General features: G+C 47.9%; 1 protein-coding gene across 10 annotated transcripts in view; it reads right to left on the bottom strand.

The window, feature by feature from the left end:
- Window positions 1-25,088, bottom strand: part of HIVEP3 (HIVEP zinc finger 3) — a 201,018-nt gene that overhangs the window by 86,167 nt on the left and 89,763 nt on the right. For 3 of the 10 annotated variants that reach the window (XR_014935135.1, XR_014935136.1, XM_085518033.1), the window contains exon 1: window positions 3,094-3,225. The exons of 2 other annotated variants lie outside the window; for them this stretch is intronic. The gene's annotated coding sequence lies outside the window, so the exon portion shown is untranslated. Of the gene's footprint in view, window positions 1-3,093; window positions 3,355-18,567; window positions 18,648-25,088 lie in introns of those variants that run through there. 5 more of the 10 variants (XM_085518036.1, XM_085518035.1, XM_085518039.1 and 2 more) reach the window with 3 other exon arrangements.

Here is a 25,088-nt window from a genome sequence, read left to right as displayed (position 1 = left end):
CCACCAAATGAGGGATCAGCAAACCCCTCCAGGTCTTGACGCATCTGAGAGCAATACTGCCGCAGGAACCCAAATCCCAGGTCTGAATGCAGCTGGATGTAGCCAAGTTCTGACATGCTTCACCTTCCTGCCTAGAATCTGCAGGTCTTGTAGTAAAGCAGAGCAAAATAACAGAAACCCCAAAGCCTCCCAGTGCTGCAAAGCCTAAATAATGGTTTAATGAACAGATGACCCTCCAAAGTCCAAGGGAGGAACAAGGGAAGGGTGGGATAAATGGTGTGGGAAAGACGACTTGGGATCTGGAGACCTCCTGAAACTGAAAATCTCATTAGCACAAAAAAAGGAATTTCTATCATCAAGGTACAATACGGCTTCCCACCACGCTGGAAGGGCTGTGCAAAGAAAGGAAGGCAAGGTAGGGGATAACAAAGGTTTATTGCGCGTTTACTTTCACCAAATGCTTTTTGAGTGACTGAGTAATCCCCTTTAACACAGGCCCTCCCCACGCAGGGCTTCCTTTGATGCTCATTAAAAGGTTCACCTTATGCAGGATATGGAAAGGATTAAAAAAATAATAATATTAAATCCCCATTCTGATTACTGCGCCAATTATAGAAACCGAGATCCCAGCTCAGCATGCAAAGCCAGTGTGGGGGAGACCCTGTCCTGCAGGCCAGCAGTGCCCGCTGCAGCACAGGGAGCACTATGATGGAGGAACTGCCCATGGGTTGGCAAGGGCGGGGTGGAAGGATGCAGCAGTGCAATGGGCAGGATGGAAAAGAGCAGAAATGCCTGCCCTGCATCCTCGCTGGCTGCAGGTCCCTGTAGAGCTATAAGGATCTCCTAACAAGCAGCCTTCTTCAACTCACAGACAATGCTGTTAAACGTATATTTTAAACAAATAACTTTCCAGAGCTTCTTTTTTTTTTATCCCCCTCCTAAGTCTGAACCCCGTGCCAAGAAACGAAATGCTCCAAAGCACTGCTGCAGGAATGGCAACTGCTGAAACACTTCTTGCATTCACTGTGTGTAGCCGGACGTGGCCGGGAGGCAGCAGCAGCCTCAGCAACCAGGGGACCTGGGGGAAAGAGATAAAAGGAGCCTCCCAATGTGGCTGGGGGCCACAGGCATGACGTGGGCAGGGAGTTCCCAGGAGCCCCTCGGTAATCCCCAACAGAGCCCAGGGACAGCGGTGCTCACCCAGCCCAGTGCATTTCCCTGCTTAGAGCAGCCCAGGGCAGCTGGTCCCCACGGCTCGGGAAGTGCTGCTCCCAAACAGTGCTTTCGTTGTCAGCTTCTGAATAAATATTGTTTTCGAAACTGTTTCTCATGGGACTCACCCCACGGAGTCCCCACATCCGCTCACAACCACTGCAGGGCGAGCGCTGCCCCACTCTGACGGCTGCTGGGAAGAGCTGGCTGTAAGCCTGAGATCTTCATGGAGAAATGAGGGTTAAAGTGCTCAGAGCGAATGCGGTCCTTTCCTGATGCTCCAAGAGCATCCCCAGGAGAGGAGAGGGCCCTGAGAGACATTTCTTAGGGGATACAGCACAGGTGCTGGATTTGTCCCATGGGATGCAAAGCTCAGAGCTGTGCAAACAGCGTGGCAGCAACACGTCCATTAATGAACCCATAACTTCTGGAAGGCTTTTTTATTTGATGCAGTTTACCCGAGCCCTCCACAAGTGCTTTTTTTCCTCTCCTTAGTGTCTCCTCCATAGGCTGAGCACCAAGCTGCAAGCCCTGGAAGAGGGCTGCTCTGCAAGCCAGGACCACATGTAAGCCTACAACAGGAACCCTCCACCCTTTAATGAAGGATGAATCCTTGGCATAGAGGGAAGCAGCTTCCCAGGAGCTCTACACCAACAGCTGTGTGCAAAGACCAAGAAGCAATGGATGCAGCGATGCTCACTGCCATGGGAGCGAAGCAAGAAGCAAACATCCCACCACACAAACCCCACATGCTCTTGCTGTGAATGCACACTGACAGCACCCTGCACATTTTCCCTACAAAACTCCAAAGTTTCCCAAACTGCAAGAAAACCACACCAGTCCCAAACAGGCAGCGGATGGCTGGAGCCCAGTGGAACCAGAGGGTGTAACAAAGGCCAGTGGGGGACACCAAGACACCAAAGTTAAAGCTGACTCTGCAGGCTGACACTAAGAGTCTTTCAACACCAGGGAAACCAAAAGCCTGTAAGCTGCAGGTGATCCCCAGCAGCAGAGCAAGGGTTGGGTTTGTGTTGCTCACACCATCAATCACCGTGGCAGCTGCCCCGGCCACTTCCACTCACCGCAGTGGAGCTGGGTAGAAGGACCAGGTGACACTCAGCCAATTAGCACCAGAATGATGTAAAAAAAAACCCCAAATTAATAATAATACACTGTGCCTTTTTCCGGAATAACAATCCACGCATTTGCATAGAGCAGCTCAGCTCGTGGTTGCGTTTCTGATCGCACCTCCGGGTGCATCAAAAGCATTATTAATTTCCATCGAGGAGGCTAAAGAGCTTAAATCATTAGCGCTCATTTAGTTAGACTTAATGCATTTTAAACACTGCCTCAATTTAGGCTGAGATGTGGGCACCTAACAGCCAGGACAAAAGGAATAAGAATCAAAACTAAAAGGGATAAAATACCCCCGGGGAAGCCCCCCAGGTGGCACCCACAAAGGGTCACTGCCCACTAAGGGTCACTGCATCCCCTCCCGCAGAGCCCCGCGATGCTGGGCTGGGAGCACTGAGCCCACGCAGGGTTTACCCACGCAGGATTCTGCTCGCTGCCGTCACGTGGCGCTCCCCGATCACTTTCCTGTGCGAGCGTTAAGGAGGAAATCCGTCCTGGACAGACGGACGGACACGCGGACACACGGCTCACCCCGCTTAACACGGCCAGCGCAAACCCGCAGCAAGTCCCGGACCTTAATTAGAGCTAGGCACCAATTAAGACCCCTACAGCCAGCAGCGTCCCCGTGCTCCCCGCTGCGCTGTTCTGCCCCCAGCTCCCCTCTGCCCCAAGGAGGAAAAAAAGGAATCGAAATGAAATGAAATAGAGAAAGAGAAAGAACGGGACGGAGGGAGCGGTGCCCGTTACCTGCGCTCGCCCCCCGCCCTGCAGCCGCGGCTCTGCCATTGCCTCTGCAGACCCTGGGACTCCGGGGGGATCTTCTGCCGGGCTGCAATAGAAAAGGTTCGTTTCAAGCTCCTTATTTGGGCAGTGATGTCAGGGGAAGTTGTGCAGGCGGCACCACCCCCTTTTTCCATTCACTACACATTGTTTCCTGTTGTCAAGAGCTCTCCGCGGGCTGGGGACGAGCGAGGGAATCCTGCAGCCCCAGCCGGGACGGAACGCAGCGACGGGAGGGGACGGAGCGGACCTGGAGCAGGGACGGGGGGTACGGGGAGCCGAGGGCAGCGCCTCCTTCCTCCTGATCCTTCCTCCTCCCCCTCCTCCTCCCCGTCCCCTCCCCATCTGCCCGGCAGATCCGCTCTCCGGGATACCCGGAGCGACCGGAGCCCGAATTCAGGGTTACAGAGTGGGGACACGTAGAGCTCAGGGTTCCTAGCGGGACCCCTCACCATCCCACCGCCCAAACGCACCTTTTTCCACTCTCTCCCTTGGCTTTGCTCTACTTGCATTATCGTTATTTCATCCTCAGATGTCACTATTTTTTTTGGCTCAGCTCTTAAGCCTGCAGTCTGATAGGCTCAGCGAGAGGACTTGAAGGTTGTTTGGTTGTTTGCTTGTTTTTAACTAAGCACTGCCCCTAACAAACCTTGTGTTGGAAGGGGAAACAACGCTCTCATCACTCCGACCATGCACTGCCCGGGGGGTGGGGGTGTGATGGGGCTCTTCTGATTCAGGCTGCACAAAGACATCACTCGTTCCAAAGTATGTATACATATGTAGATATGTATATATGAACTGCCAAGCCTCTGCTCCTATCTGACTTCAGACTTCAAAAAGTCAGAGCTGAGCCAAAAAAATAATATCTATATATAGATATATAGATATATATAAAATAAAAAGGCATCTAAGGATGAAGTAAGGATGCTGTGTGGTCTCTACAGCAGCCAGACCTGGCACGGTGTGCTTTTAACATCAGCCCTGTTGTTTTGCTCAGCAAGCAACACGTTGCTTTCCAGAGCAGTGAGTGACTGGAACCCCACTGCTGCAGCATTGAGCAGCCCCCTGTCAGTCCCTATCTGCTGCCTTCCCTGGTGATTTGGTGCTAAAAGCAAGAAAATGCCATATAACACAGCTGCTTTCTATGTGCTTGTTACTAGCCCAGCTTCACTCTCCATTTCTGCATCTCTCATTCTGGACATAAGTGAGAATAACTGTGACGTAGCAATGCTTTGTGGCATTATGTGTTTAATTTTGCTCCCATGGTCTCAGCTTGAGTCACTTTGCCATAAGTAGGTGCAGTTGCCTCATCATACTGATGCAGACACTAGATATGCTAAATACTAATATATAAATATAATAAATGAAATATGGCTCAAGGGGTGCATGGGCACAGTGCACAATGGACACAGCCTCAGGATCCATAGAAACAGCAGCAAGGTGCACCACACAGCACTGAATACAGGAACATTGAAGTATTTCCTCAAAAGAAAGCAGCATAGGTATTTTTTCTTTTATTTATTATTACTTTTGACCAGCACTTCAGCATCTGCCCATCACCTAAATTCCCTCTTGCCACTTCCCAAAGTCACCTTCCATGCCCCAGCACCCACAGGGTCCGGGTATTTCTTTCCTGACCAGCACAAATATGGCCATTCAATGCAATTAGCACAAAGGTGTTTGCCCGTGGCGGTGCCTTTTCTTGGGTGGAAAAGTGTGGTTTTACTGAAATGGGAAGAGGAAGGGCAGGGTTCCCTTGAGGCTTCACCCTGTGGGGCTACTGAGGTGAGTTTTGTGGGCACCCTTTATTCCAAACCAGTGTTTGGTTGGGACAGAGGCCATACTTGGGTCATGGTTGGCCAACACAACCACAACTCCCCTGACACCCAAAGGTTGGGCTCTTTCCCTTCCGCTGATCCCATCCCTCACCCAACTCAGGATGGGTAAAAATTACCCACTGCCTGAAAAGGTCTCTTGGAAGCTGTTTCTGTTCCCGTTTTTTGGAACACTGTCATTTTTCCACCTTCCCTGCTGCCAGCACTGTGATCCCACAGCACGCTGCACCCACTGTCCCGAGGCTGCTCACACATCCCAGCCCATCCCTCTCCTTCCCATTGCCAGTGCCCAGAGCTGGGTCACTACTCTCATCTTTTCCATCTTTACCATCGCTAGAGCTGCAGTATGAATTCATGCAGCATGAAAAGAGGCTCCCCCTAAACCCCTTTGCTACAGCATGGGAATCTGGGCTGTTCATATTCATTCTTGAAGTCACTTCACCTTTCTGTTGCAAAGTTTTCCCATCTGGGAAACTGTCTGGGGACTATCAGAGGTTGTTTGCTTCTTTGCTTGTTTGTTTGTTTAAAGCCCTCACGTCCAACTCGGAGCAATCACGCTCCTAGATTGAAGAGGGCACTGGGAATACATTTCCCATGTCATCCTTCTGCTTAGGAAAGTCACAGCAGCAGAAACCCACAGATCCAACTTAACATTTTGAGGCATATTTAACAACCTTTTACGATCTGAACTGTAAATCCCTAAAAGTGAAACAAGACCTTTAGAAGCCGCAGGCTCATGCCCCACAGCCTGCACCAGTAAAAGCCCAACGCTGGAAAAACTCTCCCCCTTACATTAGGAAATCCCATCACTATGTGCACTGATGGCAGCTCACGGCCCTTCCAGCCCTCCCACCAGCAGCTGGGAGCTGAATGCCCACTGCAGGCAGTGACCTCGTTCCCCCCATGCTGTCTCCTTCCCAGCACTGGGAACTCTACATCACCCTTTCCACATCTGCAAAGTGAGAAAAATAGCTTTGCTTAACTCCAAAGGTCCCTGTGCTCATTAAACATTTCAAAAGCATGCGGGAGAATCTACAATTATCCCCCCCCCCCCCCCCAAAAAAAAAAAAATTAAAAAAATCACTGCAAAGTTTCATTATTATTCCAACACTTACATTAAAGACACATGTCCTGGTAAGTAGCAGGCATGAGGAATCATTATGCTAATTTTAGACAGAGCATCTGCTCAACGTTAAATCTGAAACTTTGTCTCGAAGATATAATTTAAATTATTTTTCTTCAGAATTGACATTTGTCAAACAATATGTTGCGAATAGGAACCGCAGCCAACTCTGAGCAATCCGAGCGAACACACGCATTGCGCCGCGCCGAACAGCGCTCGGGGAGGGAGGAGAGGGGAGGTTGGGGATTTTGGCAGGAGTTAATGAGTGGAAGAGCCAGGCTGCTGGGTTTTCTGCCCCTCAGATGCTGCTGTCTGGCTGTGCTGGGGGCACAGAGGGTGTTGTGTCCCCTCCTACCCAACAGCAGGAGTTGAGGCTGGGTGGGTTTTGAGGTCCCTTTTAACGCAACCTTTCTGTGGTTCTGCCATCTTGAAGTACCCATCCACCCCAACTCAGTGCTGCCCAACCCAGCCCAACACAACACAACACAACACAACACAACACAACTCAACTCAACCCAACCCAACCCAATCCAACCCAATCCAGCCCAACCCAACCCAATCCAGCTGAACACAACACAACTCAACCCAACCCAATCCAACACAATCGAGCCCAACACAACACAACTCAACCCAACCCAATCCAACACAAACGAGCCCAACACAACACAACTCAACTCAACCTAATCCAGCCCAACACAATCGAATTCAACCTAACCCAATCCAATCCAGCCCAACACAACTCAACCCAATCCAGCCCAACACAACTCAACCCAACTCAACACAATCCAACCCATCTCAGCACAGCCCAACGCAAGTAATTCTATGATTCTTCAAATTTTAAGACCCTTCCAGCACAAATATTCTTTGACCCTGTGACTGTATGACCTTCCCACTTGCTTGATCCATTTTTCAGGGACAGGAGATATCATCTTCAGAGCCAGCACTTCCAGTCCTGCTGTGTTTATACTGGGGAAGGGACATGACTTTTTTCCTCCTTTCTGTCTTTTTCTGTACAACCCTCCTATTCATCTTAGGCCAGTCATTTCCAGCATGTCTGGGAAGCCCTGGGGATTCAGGGGCAACTTCTAAGGGTTTTGTGAGTTGTCAGTAAGAAAAGCAAAGGCAGTGTCCAGAGGCTTAAATTTGCTATGCAAATGACTGCATCCCACCATAAAAATGTAAAACTTACAAATTAAAAGAAGATTGGAAACCACTGATGTAGACCAATGAATGGCAAATACCCCAATAACCACACCAATACACATGAAACAAGGTATAACAGAGCGGGTCCACATCCAGTAGAATGGGTGTCTATACATAACAAGTGCTGATTTGAAGATTAAATAAGCATTTTCACCATATAGTTTGGCTTATACCGTGTACACAGGAATCATCTCCCCCCCAAAAAAATACTACACAAACGAAAGTGTAGGTTTGCTTTTCAGAAAGGAAATCAAATGGTCACAAATTGCAGTGTCCCCTTGGTCACAGGTTTTTTTGCATTCCACCGAGCAGAACTCCCAAGACCCATCATGAATTTCTCATCTCAGAATTCCTGAATCACAGAATCATAGAATGGCCTGGGTTGAAAAGGACCACAGTGCTCACCCAGTTCCAAACCCCTACTATGTGCAAAGTCACCAACCAGCAGCCCAGGCTGCCCAGAGCCACATCCAGCCTGGCCTTGAATGCCTGCAGGGATGGGGCATCCACAGCCTCCTTGGGCAACCTGTTCCAGTGCGTCACCACCCTCTGGGTGAATGTCTGGTTGTGAAAACAGCCTCCAACCCCTGAGTCATCTCCTATCTGGCAGGACCACATGTATATAGACTACAAGGGTCTGGCAGCTTTTTAGACAAAAGACATCATAGAAATAGCCATTATCTAGGACTTGAAGTGATGGCCACAAGTTGTTCCAATGGAGGTTCAGGTTGCATATTAGGAATAACTGAAGCAACGGTATGGGCTGAATGGGGGTGGTGGAGGTGTTGCAGAGATGTGGAGATGTAGCACTAAGGGGCACAGTCAGTGAGAATGGCTTGGGGATGGACTAGATCATGAGTGTCCAACCTATTGGCTTGCCTGGGCTGCAGCAAGTGAAGAGGAATTGCCTTGGACCTTATATATGTAGGTTGCTCTGAAAGTAATGCCTCCTCTTTATTTCCATGGAAACTATAACCAATACAGAGAGCACAATAACACTCTTTAATAGATCAAACTCTCCGCTACCAAACACTATTTTTCAACACAGTCACCACCATTATCTGAGTATTTTTGACAAGAACCTGTATGCTGTGCTTGTCAAAATCTGCACTAGTGGAGGTGACCCACTGCCTCTGTCACCACTGCTGAAATCCAGCATCCACTGCTCACATCCACTGTTGAGCCTCCATAAACATTCTCTAGTAGAGAAACACAATACGATTTCTGAGTTCAATATCTGATCGCAACTCTATGCATTCTATTTGAAAACTAGCAGGCAATGTATTTCTGTCAACTGAAAATAGAGTTGCAAATATACCAAAAAGTCAATGACTTTTTTTTGGCAGCCTTGAAATCTGCTCTCAAATTCCTTTATCAGGACAGAAAGCACAACTGCGTATCTTTCACTGTTCTCTGCAAAATCACATCCCCCATCCCAGCATCCTCCTTAGATTCCTTTTACCTTCAATACAGTACAACAAAGGATTCTCCCTTCATAAATTCCCCAGACAGGGTCAACAGCATGCTGTCATCAGTGGGAAATCCCCCATCTCAGAGGACAACCTGATGCAAAACAACCTCTGGTTGCTTCTCCCACCCTTGCAGCACACCTTCCAGCCAACGCATGCTCCATCCTGGACCTCTGTCACTTGCTCCCGTAGCATTTGGCTCTCACATTTCACTGCCTGGCCCTGCTCATCTCAGCAGCGTGCACACAGCAGGGGAGCCCCGTGCAATGGGATAAGGTCAGCTCTCTGCAGGATTTTCCTTATTTGCTCCAGCTGAGCTGGCAGGTTGTGTACTATTTTAGTGTATTTTTAACAACTCCCCCCGGGCACCTGGATCTTGTGTTGGATGCTCTTTCAATATCATGTATACGCAGGCAGGTAAAGAGGAAGGCTTTGGTAACAACTTGCCCATTTGTTTCAATGGTGATGCCAAGCAATAATGCATCAGGACATTTCCATGTGAGAACTATCTCCCACGACCAGAGCACTGTTGCTCCTTGCTTCAATTGCATTGCCTCATTTCTGGGTCTCACTACAGAAACTTGCAACATTCTGTCAGCTCATATTCTATCTTTCAAGGCAGAATCAGCTTCTCCCCCCACCAAACATATAGCATTTGTTCCTTAAGTACAGAAATTTGCACCTAGAGAACAACAATGCTAGAACTGGTGCAAAATCAGCTCCTGCAGCAATCTCATCTCTGTCCTAGGTGGCCTCGCAGCAGAGACTCCCATCACTCTGCTTACTATGTATTATTCAATGGTGTATCATTCACCGATGCAAAGTAGGCAGAACCTGAGCTGCCATTCTTGGTCAGTTTGACCATTTTGAAATAAACAGTCCAAGATCCCATCAGTCTTAATGCAACCATTAATTGCTGTTGTTGTTTTTTCACCTCTCTGTCCTGTAAACAAGACGGCCACACATGCCATTAAGGATTAAGGGAGTTTTCACCACCACCAGGACATCCACTGATAAACTCACAGGGCACAAGCAGGTATCACCCTCCGATTCTCATCTTTTCCTGCTGTTCTATATCCCTTCTCACGCATTCAGGGTCACACAAGCAGCTGAAAGAGTTTGGGTTGGTCATATTGCAGTTCCCTTCTGCAGCCCTCAAACAAAAGGAAAAAATAACAAAGCCCGAATGCAAAATCAATGCTTCAAACTCACAGCGCTTGGAGAAGAAACAGGGAGAGGCAGCACTGCCTAAAAATGTGTGTTTGAGCTGTCAGGCACATATGGTGGCCAAATAAAAGGGTGCCTTTCTGTGAATGCGTGATGATTTATTTCTAGATGCAGGGAGACAGGACAGGCACACAGTGAGTTCCAAGGCAGAAAAGGGCTGTTGTAAATCAGGCTGTCATATTTCCTATCTTCTCAAAAGAATCCCAGAGAGGCTAATTTAAGCAGCGAGGTGTGTTTCTCCCTCTCTCAGTGCTTTTCTCTCCCCCACGGCTCATGGCAGAAGAGATTCTCACTCACCTCCAAGGCAGGAGAACAGAGAGGGACTGATGCTGGAGAGCAGCCAAGGCTCCACACGGGGCATCAGCAGAAGATGGAAAAAATCTTTCAGCTTTAGGTGATGTCCAGATGTTTTTGCATCTGCTTTGGTGTCTTTGCCTACCATTGGGAGCTGATGTGTGCCCACATCCAGGAACACAAATCCAGCAGCACAATGCTGCAAGCTGCATAGTCTAAACTTGAACAGAGGCCACATGGGACCTAGAATACTCCCTTGGTACCCATTGGTACTCATAATCAGGCACACACAGTTGCTCAGAAACACCCCAGGCTTGAGGCCAGATGCTTTGCTTATACTTCATCTACATCTCAAACCAAAGGGAGGGCACCTGCTCCACCTCTACTGGGCATGGGCAGCTCCCACATTAAATACAAAGTACATAAAGTGCTCTGCAGTCTAAGAACTGCCAATGTGCACTCAACTCCTGTCCACTACTGACACCAGTATGAGTCTTATGACATCTGGGACTGGGGGGTTGCAGTTCTCCTTACACATCTCCTCCATCTCTCCTCATTTCCCAGTGGGAAACATGGATCACACCACCCTTGGCCATCTGTGTCACATTACATGATAAAAATCTCCACCTGCACACCCACAAAAGAGCACAGAGATTCCAAGGGAGGTGAAGGGAGCAAGTAACACCCTGCTCACCTACTCTGAGCCCATCCCAGGAGCCACAGGCCCCTCCCTGCCCATCATAAACCCAGAGAAGCACGGAGCACAACAGCAGGCGGGGACCCAAATTATGGGCTCATGGGAAGGGACACCCAGCCCAGGGCTGTCCCAGGAGAGCCTCAGCCCCAGATCCAGGTGTGAAATCCAGGATGACGAGAGCCATGACCCACGCCATGAATCAACTCGAGTTCATTATGGACTGGGGCAGGGATGGGATGCTTATTGGAGTGCAGGGGAATCACACCTGGGGATTACACAATGCTCACAATGGGATGTTTGAGGAAGGAACCAAAGTCAGGGAAGGTTCAAGGTGGTTTGGGGAAAAACAAATATGGGAATATAGAGGAATAAGAAGATAGAAAGGATCATGCTGACCGGGTGATCTTACTGGTCTTTTCCAGCCTTAACGATTCCTTGATTCTAAGTTATTTTTCTCACTCTCTCAGACTGTTGGCTGTCCATCCAGGAAAACCTCCAGAAAGCTGCATTCTGCTACCAGCAGCGCTAAGCTTCCTTCCCTGAAACTGCTTACATGTTTAAAAGACTAGTGTGGAAATTTTTCTTTCCATATATTTTATTTTACAGCTTCAGTTCCGCAGAGAAAGCTCCTAAAGTTTTCCTTTCAGGGCTTACATCTAAGTAATTCCAAGCTACAGCCACACAGTATATGCTGGCTGGTACAGCTCTCTTCCCTGCCAGAAAAGCAGGTCAATTATAAGCAATGAACCACATCACCAGGAGAGAAAGCTGGTTTGAATTCTGGTCAATTAGTGCTTAAAACTGTCTTGGAAGAAAAGGGTAAATTGAGCTAATAGAGCTCTGCATGGAGACCTACATGTCTCAGCACTGAGCACAGACGGCAGAGGCTTAATTTCTAAGATGGCAGAAATTAATGGTGTTTTGGCATAAAATCAACTTTAAACCTACAGGGTGAAACTGGTGAGGCTGTCCCACCTGCAGAACAGCACCAGCACCTTCTGAGGAGGATTAATGTGGTCCCCAGGCTCTGCTCACAGCATCCTCTGGATGGGACCCAAACATGACCTCGATGAGCATTAAACCTTAATGCACTCTTCATCACAAACTGTCCCACCACTGCACGTGGATTTACAGCAGCACAAAGCTGATTAAGTAAGAAAGGAATCAAGGAGCAAAGCTCCACCTGGACACAGAGCCTGCAGGATGACTGCATGGTTGGAAGGTCCATCCCATTTTCCTTCTTAGCTGATTTTGCTTGGGCTCACTCCAGCACCAAGTGGGGTTTGTGGAAGGAGGGTTTGCCTTGAGGCCCAACACGTGAGGCTGTAGTTCTAAAGCAGCCCGACTTTTCCGCAGCTCTCACCGAACAGATCTATGTGTCATTTTATCAATAATAGTAGTGTCTGTCTGGTTTTTAAAGCGTTATTAAGGTCCACTCAAAGATTTTCCTTGGCAGTCAATTCCAGAGCCTAATTATGCACTGTGTTAACAAGCTTAGTGTTTTTAAATGTAATACCTAATCTTGTTAGGAGCCACGTGCTCTTGCATTTCCAGGACAGGTTAAATAAGAGCAGCATATCCTGCTGCACACCTTTACAGTATAGTTACTGCATTGATAGAGTTTCTGTGTACTGGGTATATGGCAACTGCACTGCTCATACATATGTAGTTTCTCTACACTGGCTGCCCCTTGGCCAAGGGGAGGGATGGCCAAGCAGCAGGGAGGTATTGTGCAACTTCTCTGCCATTCTGCAGCACCCACATTTCCTCATTAACTTTCCCATCGACTCGATATGGATAACCAGATCTAATGGTGATGAAGATAAAACAGGTGCACAGGTTTCAGATTAGCTCTTCCAAGTGCTCTACCTGTATATAGTCAAGTCCACACCTGCCTGTCGTTTTCAATATTCACACTCTATGTAGTGTTTTTTCTTTCCATTCCCAGAATAAATCAGAAAAAAAATAACAAGGAAAAAAAAGAAAAAGAATAATAATAAGGGCATTTTGTGTATCTGTGTGAACATGAAGTTGTGCTGCTGAACATCACTCTCAAAGCTCAAGCATCTTGAGTTCAGAAGTTATTTTGTCTTCCAGGACTACCTAGATAACTGTGGTCACATGGGATTAAAGCAAATCCTAAGCATTAAAAAGGCTAAATACCTCCTTGACTGAATCAGAATAAGCAAATATTACCATCATTGTTCCTCTGGCTACAGGATGGAGCATGAGTTTGAGGCATAACTAAGGACAGTGACATAGAGTCAAGTAATATCACATTGAAAGTAAAAGCCTTTGACAGCAGAGAGCTCCCATGCTACGAGTATCAGTGTATCAGGTTCCACTTTGGGATTTCCATTCTGTAATACCTGAATCATTTCAACGCATGAACTTGAACCATCATATGGAAGCAAATCCATCACGGGTACACTTAATGTAACATCCTCCCCATTGACTGAAGTTGACCTGTTACACACAGATAACACTAAAAGCTGTGCTGTTTCCTTTCTTCAAGGGGCTCCAATACTGAAACACATTGAAAATTCACACTGGAAATAACACTGGAAGAAGTTCACCTCTCCCTGTTTGCATTGTGGCTCCTTTGCTTATATTCCTTTGCATATCTATGCTTTATGAAGCCTAACAACACTTCCTCAAGTAAATATTTCAAGGTGAATTTTCTCTATGTGTCAGTTGGAGCACACAAATACCCCACTGTTAGTGCAGTAAAATCTGAAGGACTTTAAGACAAAGAGAACAGGGTAAAAGTCTGACCATAAGGACATATACAAACGTACAACAAAACTTGTTTGTTATCCCCTATGATGGATCCTCCCAGGGAAACAGAGAGCTGATCTTTGCTATGCTGAACTCAGAGGTGCTTCACTGGCTGACGACCAGGAAGGAATGGATTTGTGGATTACTCTGTTAAACTCTTAAGACGAATTGCCATTACAACGTGACTGGGTTCGTGCAGTAATCAGGATCTGACAAATTAAAGGCAGACTTTTCCAGCCCTTTGTAGCAATGCAAATGGGTACATGATGGAACTGGGGATATGGGGATGACCAGCTCCGTCCTGAGCAGGACACAGAGCCAGGGTGGTATCCTGCAGAATCTGATGTATTTTGAAGAACATAATCCTTTGGAATCCATCTGAATTAAGATTCAATTTAACTTGAAGACCCCTGGGACAGTTTTGCACACAAGCTTCCCAAGCAGCTCAGTGGAGTGAGGAGGAGAATCTTGGGAAAGGTGCTAAAAATAGGTCCTTTGGTTACCACAGCAAAGTACCCAAACAGGCACAGAAATAGTTCAGTGCAAACAGAACCTGGATTCCACTCTTTTCTGCCCCATCTCCCAGACCTGTGGTATGACACAGGTACCTGTAATTAAAACTTGGTATCTTTTCTCCACACTGAGCTCCATCCTGCTCTTGCAACCACTTTGAGCCTCATTTGCTCACAGCTGCCCAGTGTCTCAGCTCAGTCAAACAGCCCCTTTCGTAACTCTGAATGAAAGAACCATCAACAGCTTTCTAATTTTGGATCCGAGAACAAATCTCAGGGGACCAGGAGCTACAGGAGACCAAGGAAAGTCACATTAATAGCTGCACTCTGCTTCACAAAGCCCTCCCTACCCCTGGGATCTGGGTAAGCCTATCAAATACCAAATGAGCACCTGGGTTCTCCATGTAAAAGGCACAATCTATTGTCAGAGCAGGGTTAGTGGCCAATGAGTGATTTCCAAAGGGTGGCAGAAGGATGAGGCTTTCAGCTCCCAAATGCCAGCAAGAGAGTTTCAGCACCTGTGCTTGCTGCTCGGCTATCTCCAACGTCTCAGCATCAAGCAGGATGCAAGGCATACTTAAATGCTACTGCTTCAAAGAACTGGAGAGCCTGTCTCAGTCTCACTTACGAGTTGTCCCTTTTACATGTGGATCGGGACAAGTAGGAACAATGACCAAATGCCAGGAGCCACAGCCCAAAAGCACAGGCCAAGAAAAGCCACTGAAGTCAAGATGACTCCAGGTGAGCAATGAATGGGTTCCTGAATCTCCTGGAACCAATGGAGTAACATGCATGGCTGGGTTTAAGGGGAACAACCATTTTCAACCAGAGGTGCAGATCAAAGCTACAAGCAATAGAAGTGACTGAGACCTTCCTTGCTGCAGGAAGATGCTCATGATGCTCTCTATCCATCCTACTTGTTCACCAGGCTGCAGTGTGCCAGCACTGGTGAGCAAATGACAGTCATCAGTGCCCTACAGGCTCCAGGTGGCAGGAGATGCCAACTTGTTCTTCAACATATGAGCTCTGGGCAGAGCCACATTGGAAAGTGCAAGCAGGGAGGAATCCACTGGGATTAAGCTCAGAACAACACTCCAAAATCCATTACATTTAACCCCAGAACACACTGCAACAGGATTCACAGTGCTTACTTAGCCCTCGTAGAAAATTAAAGGTGCTCCAGTAAAAACACAGCCTTATCCTGGTAAGAAATCATCCACATGTTTTAATGTGCCACCTGCACACGCTGTGCAAATCTACAAGGCCCTAAATATAAACAGACAGCCCTTTCCTGGCTGTTAAAACGAACACTACCTCGTCTTGTTCTCTGAGCAAGCCAAAATTAGAGCTGTTTGGAGATCAGAAACACGTTAGGGTGGGACACTTCTTTTTTTCTCTCTCTCTCTCCCTCTTCTTTTTACTGTGTTTGTAGTTCCATGAATAGGGCATTCATTGTGCCCTCACCCCAGAGATATACCCACCTTGGAGGGAGAGCTAAAATTAGTGTAACGTTTATTCCTGCCACTGTCAGCAGAGGAGCTGGCTCGTGTGGGATGCTCTGGATGCGGCAGGCAAAGCAACACCCTGGGAAGGCTGGAGTTTCTGCTTGCACCTCTTCTCAGAGAGATGAGAGTTCTGCATACACACCACATAAGCATTGGTTTAAAAAAGAAAAGACTTTGTTCCTGAAAAGTTTGGCAATGAAAAGCCACGGCAGCACACAGACACCTGACCTGACAGCTGGGAGCAGAGCAAGCCTCAAAATGTGACCATGTGAGCAATGGATTTCCATTCCAGAAGACCCCAAATCACATTACAAGCAATAAATCCAGTGCCACATCCATCAGCACAGGGGCAGGGAGAGGCCAAAGAAACCCCTTCATCACCACTGGTGTTGTTGGGGAGCAAGAGAGGGATGGGGTAGGCACCTTGCACAAGGTAACATAGAAAGGGGGTGGGGGAAGCAGAGCCTCTCTGATAGCCCGAGCTGGAGAGAAACCCTCACAGCAGGCTGCAGCTGGATGTATGTGTGTACACACACACATATATACTTCTATACCCTGAGCATGCCCTCAGTGCCATGTTGGTGAAGGACATGAAGGTCCCATGACGGCAGAGCTGGCAGGCAGCTCATACCCTCTCCTTTCCCAAACCTTTGCTTACATTTCATCTCGTCTACTCTGATTCCAAGGTTTAATAAAATTGAATCCCAGCATGTCTCGAATTAATTAATTAGATCTCGTTCCAAGCCACCGTGCCAATTTCTGCAATTACGCTGCTGCTCACGGGAGAGCTCAAGAGTGGCTGCATCCATCCCCAAGCAGCTACAGAGCAGCCAGGGGCTGGGAGCTGTGCTGGGGTGCAGCAAAGGGGCTGGTTTTAGAGCACTTTGGCTTTTCTCCTCCTGTATTTGCCCACTATAAGCAAGCTATGGAAATAAGGAAGAAACTGAGAGATCCTGACGAGACAGCAGGATTGTTCTCTACATCAGTCTTACCCAGCAGCTGATTTTCCACAGCTGTAACATCTGGAGCACCCTCAAAGCCAACACAATCCTCACCAACACTGTCAGCAATCTTTGCCCATCTTCCCTGTTGCGGTTGTGAAAAGAGCAACCCCAGGTGCTCAATGACCACAGTGATGAGCACAGTATCATGGCTGGACGTGGTGATCTCAGAAGTCTTTTCTAACCTTTATGATTCTACGGAACACAGTGGGACAGGAGATATTTCCCATTGCATCTTGACCATTTTACACCATGCAATTAATGTTGACCTCAGAAGAGTCTCAGTTTTGCTGCCAGTGCACTGGGCAGGGACCCTGATGAAGAGCACTTGTTTACAAACACATTAAAGTGTGTTTCAAACCCATTGTTTTTTGCTCCAGCTGCCCAAGTACTTTTTGCTCAGCTCCTGGACTCAGACCAAAAATAAAATACAACAGATTGCCAAAAAGGACAGAGACGGAGGGGTGGAGGAGGGATGCAAAGTAGCTAGACAGCACAGCAGATGAATATTTTATCCTGCTGCCTCTGGGAACGGAGGTCAGGAGCTGGAGCAGGCTGAAGAAACACATTGCAAGGAACACTTGCAGAATTAAAGGTCAGTGAGATAATGAGCTATAACGGCCGTGGAGCAAGAAGTATTTTCCTGATGGAGACAGCTCTGAGCTCTCGCTGGAGACAGGCTACCTGCTGCTGCCATGGAGCAAAATCTGTCCCCTTCAATTACCATTGGCCATTGAGACTGAAGATGAGGCCATGCCACATGGCAGCATCCTCCTTCCATTCTCCCCTTGCTGCCAGGACAGCAGCTTCTCCCCCAGGCATGGCTGCAGCTCCTGCAGGTGGGCTCTCCAGCCCATCTTCCTTCATCCCCCCTTGGCTTTCCTGCTCTTTTACCCACACTTCCACTCTGAAAACAACAATACAGAGCTGCACCATACCCACTATGAACCACTAAGCTGCCATGAGATGTGCAACTCTGAGGGCTGTGTGCTCCAAAGCAGGCAGCAATCAAACCCAATTTTTACACAAGAGCTACATCCATCTGTGTCATATCAGCTGTGTGACTCTTGGTCCCTAAAAACTTCCCATTGAACACACCAAGCCCTGGGCTGTGCTACCACAAACATGCAGTGTCAGTGCCCAGCACTGGGCATTGGTTCAGCATCTTCTCCTAGAGGGTCTTCTCAGTGCTCCACGTGCTTCACTTGCACAAATTTCCCTATAGTTAAACAACCAGTATCCCTAAGAAGAGTGAATTTTCATCAGTAAGTGAAGCAACTTTGGGTCAGTTGCAAGGTGCACTGTAAGGGATGGGAAGGGCAGGAAGGGAGAAGTTGGGTACCTGATGGTCATGACCTCACCTACAAAGCACAAAAAGCGACCACAGACTCTGCTTCTAAATATGTCATAGGAGCCAGCTGCTGGCTACAGAGTCAGATATAAGATCACAGCAGAAGGAGCTGAGAGGTGACCTGCACATCTCCTGGGCTCAGACAGCAGCAGCAGGGACCTGGACAAGGGCATGCTTTTGTCCAGGCAGCTCCAAGCAACACCAATGGCACACAGCAAGCAGAAATAAACAAGTGAAAATGAGAGTCAGACCTTTGTCACTCTAAACATCCTTTTGAATGATGCATCACCAACCATCTCACCCTGAAATTGCAAACTCCAGCAAGTGCATCACCTCATCAAAGGGGTGTAAAACCAGCAGCAAACCCTGCAGCAGCTCAGCCCCTGGATCACCCTGGTGATGGGCCACGCAGCACATGGTTCCAAGGCCAAGGCTGAGCCTCCTACCTGCTGCCCACTGCTATGGGTTCATCTCCAGCACTTCGAGGAGGCTCAGGGTGTTCGTACGGCGACCTGGGAGAGGGAGCCTGGGGAGAAACACAGGAGACCAGGGCGTAAGGGGTGATTTTAAATCAAACAATTCATTCATGCCACAGACACACTGCCTGCCATGGAGACATTAGGGCTTTTCCCTTGATCTCTAAGGTCCCTTCCAACCCAAGGCATTCTGTGATTCTATGGTTCTATGATTCTGCAGTTCTATGATTCTATTCTCACTCTTTTGGAGGGGGAATGGCTGTTTACAAGGGTGGACAGTGGTAGGGCAAGGGGGAATGGTTTTAAACTGAGACAAGAGAGGTTTAGGTTGGATCTTAGGAGGATGTTTTTCACGCAGAGGGTGGTGACACACTGGAACAGGTTGTCCAAGGAGGCTGTGGATGCCCCATCCCTGCAGGCATTCAAGGCCAGGCTGGATGTGGCTCTGGGCAGCCTGGGCTGCTGGTTGGTGACCCTACACACAGCATAGGGTTCGAACAAGATGATCACTGTGGTCCTTTTCAACCCAGGCCATTCTATGAGTCTATGATACTATGATTCTATGATACTATGATTCTATGATTCATTCTGGGATCTCTGGTCTGGGCTGTAGCAAAGCATGTTGACCCACTCCACACTCATTCATTACTGCCCTTCACGGTCTCACATCACAGAGTTGCTCATAAACATTAGACTTGAAATGGCTTTTGATGAGTTTTTTTTCACACATGAAATGACTCATTGACAGATGCACATATAGAAGGCACAGGCTGGTCACAGGCTTTCCAGCTCCTTTAATACCAAAGGCCCCAGATGGGAACCAGACTCCATCCTGAACATTCAGAGCTGGACCATGGCCATGCCACAAGGCCAGCTGCTCTTGGCATGGTCAGGAACTTCTTGTTCCATTCTAACCTAAGGGCCAGCAGGGCTAATCCTGAACAGAAATCCAAAAATCACCGCAGGTTATGGGAAGATTCTCAAGAAAAGAAATGAAAAAAATCAAAAGGCTGAGATTAGCTTAGAACAAGTGACTCTTATTTTCCTTTAGCTCTTATTACCAACCTAAAGAATAACTTACTCCTATTGTCTGATTAAATTCATTTTTCCTGTTACATAGGAGGAAATATCTACTGACAGTTCATTCTCAGAGGGTTTAATGGGGCCTAATGCTGTTAGCCCATCCAGCAGTTCTTCAGAGCATCTTTCCCACCATGCCTTCTGCTGCCAGCAATTAGATTAACTAATTTTATATCTGCATCCTTCTCTGGATAATGTGTTGGCACAAACACAGCCAGTATGAAGGTACAGAAAACTCTGTGCAGTGTCATTGCAAAAGCACTCACACAAACGCTGTGGATGGAGCTGAATAAGAGCAGTGAGAATACTTGCTATTATTGTGAACAAAAAGCAGAAGGTGAAGCAAAACCCTCCTACTTAATAATGCCAAAGGGAAAAAAAAGCCCACAATCATTTATACCTTAATCTTGCAGCTTTCTTACAAAACAAAATGGTTTGAATTCAGTGAGCGTGAAGGACCCAGAAGTGCTACGCAATTGGTTTAACAACCCATAGAGTTGGTGAGTAAATGTTGCTTTTGCCTTCTGAACATGGCACCACGGGCACAGCTCAATTAATTCCTGAAGCACGTGCTATAAGCAAACATCCCAACTGGCTGCTGTGCTGTTTAGGGGCTTGGATATCACCTTCTCAAACCTGCACTTATCAAAGGTTTCATCCAATGGGATGAGCAGAGCATCAGTTCCTGGGCAGGGCAGTAGGGTCTCATTGCCCACAGGCAGTCCTCAGCTACTGCCCCATTGTCCCCTGCTGGCATTGACACAGTGCCATCTGCCCAACAGCACACTGCAGTGCACCACCCAAAGCCTCACACCCCAGACCCAAAAGCCATAGGGTTCATATACCCATCATGTATTCACCCTCCCCTGCAAACTAGGCAAAGAAACAACCTAACATGGCTTTAATTGCTTCCAGCACTCCAAGGAGCCAGCTCAGCCTGCTGGCTGCTTCCTTCTCCCTCCTGCTTTGCTTTGCCTTCCATTGACTTGCAGGGAGGGCTGTTAATTTTTGCATTTTGCAACAAAAAAGCCTTCAACCCAAGTTGGGCACGCACTGCTTCAAAACAGGGCTGAGCCCCATGGCTGTGGGGCTCTGTGTTAGTGCTGAGCCTGCAACCCCATTGTGCCCGAGGGCACCCACTCCACTTGCTGTTGACCAAAGCATTTAATTGCATGTCCCCAAGTGCACGTGCAGGCTCCTGCAGGCTTTGCTTGGGGAACGCAGAGAAAATCTGGCTCTGGCACAGTGTTGCTCTATTTTACCTTCTTTACTGCTCGAAAAACATTTGGCCGTTGCTGAAGAGAGCCAGGCTAGACGCATACATTACAGCCTGCTCCAGAAATAGCACATGCTGGCTTGCACAATTTTTGCAGCTAAAAGTCTTCCTTTCAGTTCAGCAGCCTGTCCCCAGCCACCGAGTGCTCCAGGGAAGGCAAAGTGCAGCCCCAGAGCTGTGGGATGAATCATTCCAGGAAGGCTTCCTGATGCTGAGTGCAGGTGAACGAAGCAGGAATCCACTGAAATCATTAAGGAGCCTTCATGCAAACCAAAAACCATGGACATGAACCAACCACTTGACTGGAGCATGTGCATCACATTCCCACACCCATACCCATCTTGCAGCACCTCCAGAAGGCATCCAGCTCCAGAGAGATGGATCCAACTTACCACATGCTTCCAGACTACACAGATCCATTCTGCCCATACATTCATGTGTCTGGGAATTCTATACCTCCAGCAATCCAACTGCAGCTGGTTTCTGGTTTACTGCATATCTAGAAATCCCCAGACAATGGTCAGAGCCTTTTTATCTCCATTCCCTCAACATAGAGTTGGATGGGAAAAGAAGTGCCAGGGTATCCTAGACGTTGCTGTTTGCACTGAAGTCACCACAAGACCACAAGTGTTTGGATCACAGGGAGACAAAGCACTGCCTGCAAGAGCGAAGCAGAACTCCCTGCCTTCCTCTGGTCTTGTTTTAAGGTAAGTCTGGCTTTCAGATGCAGCCAATATGAAGATGAGTGTGCAAGGGCTGGCACACACGTGTCATCTGGTTGCTGTGCAACTCCTCCTTCCCTTTTCCCTGTAATAAAACCCTTTTTTTGGGGGGGGGGGAAGACAACACTACTGAGAGCACCCTTATCACTCAGAGAACAAAGCAAAATACATAGTATTAGCATTCAATCTGCTCCAGGGGACAAATGCCATTGAATAGATATCATAAATATCTTAACCAGTAGCTACAGCTATAGGAAAAGGCTTCCCATAGCTAATACAGGTCTTTGCTGTCAACACCTCCTGCTCCTAGCAGTGTCTGGCTGTTGCTGTGCAAGTTACAGCATTACTTTGGGTTGGAGGCTGCAGGTCCAGCTCCTCACCTGTGATTTGTGCTTTGCTGCTGCCTGATGCTCCAGGGACACCAAAAGCAGCACTCCCATGACAGCCTTTACAATCATGCTGGATGGGCTGCAGCAAACAACAGAAGAGCAGCAAAGCCTCTTGCCCTACTGAGGCCTTATACTCCATGGTAATTAACCCAGATGTTCTGCTTCGCATACCTGAATTAGAACATTTTTTTAGGGGGAAAAACAGAAATCTGAAGGCAGCTGTTTGCCTCCTGGACTGCAGCACAACTGAGGTGCTTTGCAACCCGGAAAACAGAGTTCAACATTTCTTAAAAGTCCTGGCTGGTTGTTATAGCAACATATGCATGTGTGTACGCGTGTGCATGTAAAACAGACTCAGACCCGGGTTGTCACGGGCAACACGAGTCAGCTCCGGAGCAGAACCAAACTTGCTGCCTCGCCTGGTGTCACCCAAAGGCAGCAGCCAGCCCCGAAGGGATGGAGCTGGGAAATATCCCCATGTCCCACAACCCGTGCCAGCTGCTGGCACACAGCTCGCGGCCGTCTCGCAGCTGATTCAGCTCCTTAAGAAGAGGGTAATTTTCTTTATCCTGTTTGCTTCCTCCTCCCTCGCAGGCTGCCACAGCACCTTAACCCAGCTGGGTAAGACAAGCTCATGGCTCCCTCCCAAACAGATGGCTGCAAGGAAGGTCCAAAAATAATCTAACCCATTTGCCTGTGCATTCAGAGCCTGCTCTGCTGATTGGCAGACCCTCTGGAGACCACCAGAAGAAGCAGATGGTCAAGACATGAGATCAGAGCTGGAGAAGGAGATGTCAATCTCCGGGCTGCAGTGCCAGGCTCAGGGACGTGGCAGGGAGCAGGCGAGCTACGCGGTCCCGTAAGGACAGCGTGTGACTAATGAGGCTGGCTGCAAAGTCTGGGATTTGCTTTAAGAAAATAATAATAATAACGTATTGCACAGCCTCATCATGCTACAGGAGTCAGCCCTCGTATTGCTGCACCCCTGGAAAGCAGCTGAGCCTCTGCTGGCCTCCACATCAATCTCCCAAGCAGAGGTCGGCAAAGAAAGAAGTGAAAGTGAAACAAGAGCAGGGCAACAACTCAGAAAATCACAATGCTTGCAATTCCTGTTGGTAGGCTTTGCAATAATCCTGTTTTTCTGGGTTAAAAACATTCTGATATTCAAACATGCTTTTCTGGGGCCCGGGCTACCACAGAACACAGCATTGGGAACAAGGCAGAAGTGAAATGACACCTCCATCCCCTTACACGACACCTTCATTACACAGGTTTTTCGCCTAATGTCTTGGGGTGATGCAATTCCACAGCATCCTCTGCACAGCACTGTAATGTAAATCCCTGAGCTGGTCCAAGAGCCCACATGAGTTGAGGGATACAGCCAATGCAGAGGAGGTTATAGAAGGGAGCCTCCCAGGTTAGGGAGTGAATGTGGCACAACGTGCCTCCTCCATCCCAATGTCAGGGTTTTGGCAACCCCATTCCTCAGCACACTCCCCTGTGGCAAATTAGAATTTCTTCATCTATGTTCATTTCTACAGCAAATCCCTGTTCTGTCTATATCACCAATGCTATCAAACAACATTATGTTCCTTATGTACTTCCCCTGCCCTGCTACGTGGCTTTTGTTTCCCTCTCTCCAGTGCTATCGGGGCACAGCTTTGTTGACCTCCCCATCAACATCCCAAGCATCTCAGCATCCACAACTTTACAGCTATACCGTAAGGCTCTGGACTGCTCCATACAGCTGTAGTTCAACCCATGTCAACACTGAATATTTACATTTGTGACTTACTCAACACATTCATTGTTAATGCGGGGTCCTGTATTAACAGACTTGGAAACAGAAAGTCTTTTTGTTGTAAAACCCAAAGCAAAAGCATCAGGAATCCCCACCACCACCCAAATCCTGACTTCTCTAACTCCTGTGAAAATATATATGTGTGTGTATGTATATATATACATTACATTTTTAAGGAAGTGTCCATATATAAGGAATACCCAGGAATAAGACCCAAAATACCAGCTGTACACATCAGAAGCATCCCTGAATCTCCTGCTGCAAAGCATCCCTGCACTGCCCCATGCCCACACTGGGCACTGACAGCACTTTGAGAGCCTCTCTGCAAATAAAACCACCATGAGACTGTAAATGTAGATGTTTGTTACCCCACTACTTTCTTTTTTAACCTGTGGTGCAATGTTGCTGTAAGAAATTGAATCCTTGAACATAAAGTATGTGTTACAGCGCTGCCTTATACAGCAGCAAAGTGATTAATTAAAATTTACAAGAGCAATCCAAATGCCTAAACATGTTTCTTGGCGGCAGCTCGCAGGACCCACTGCCAATAACATCTCGAGCTAATGACAGCCCCAAAGTCAACCTCTGGGAGCCATGAAGAGCTTCTGAGCTCAGCCAGTTGGTAACAGGAGAACGGAGAGCTCGGCGATTCCTCAGGAAAACAAAGCACGTGAAGGCAGCAGGGGTTGGGATGGTTGGCTCGCGCTATCCCAAGTCACAAATGCTGGCCCTGGCCCAGGTTTGTACTGAAAACGCCGCGTAAAAAAGGGACAGAGCCAAGTTTGCATCCAACTGTGGGAGCTGAGCGCTTCCAGGCAGCGCCTAACGCTATGCACAAAGCAAGCCACTCCCTGGGAGAGCTTCTTCTCAAAGCTCCAGAGGACACAGACATTGATCACAGTCCTCCCCCACCACCCCCAAGCCCATCCGCTGAATATAATCCAATAACTCGACGCTTTGGGTAACCTTTGAAAACCTAAAAACAGCAATTTCCCAAAAGCAATCCTCAAGACTTAAGTTAGAGCTGAGGAGGTAAAGCCAGGGTTAAAGTTGTTGATTTAAATGGAAAAAACAGTCAGGAAAATATCACAGTCAACTGTGGCAGCTTTACAGAGGTGCAATCCATCGGAGCCGGTCTGGTCAGTGGGAACTGGTTGCATAAATCAAACAAATGAGAGTGGAGAGACTCCCTAACGGCGGCTGCACTGCGTTAGGCTCTTAAC

This window comes from Coturnix japonica, chromosome 17 (genome assembly GCF_054131305.1).
Source record: "Coturnix japonica strain WE chromosome 17, WE-NBRP24, whole genome shotgun sequence".
NCBI classification, from domain to species: domain Eukaryota; kingdom Metazoa; phylum Chordata; class Aves; order Galliformes; family Phasianidae; genus Coturnix; species Coturnix japonica.
Note: the sequence above shows the minus strand (reverse complement) of the source record. Positions and strands in the feature narration are given on the sequence as shown.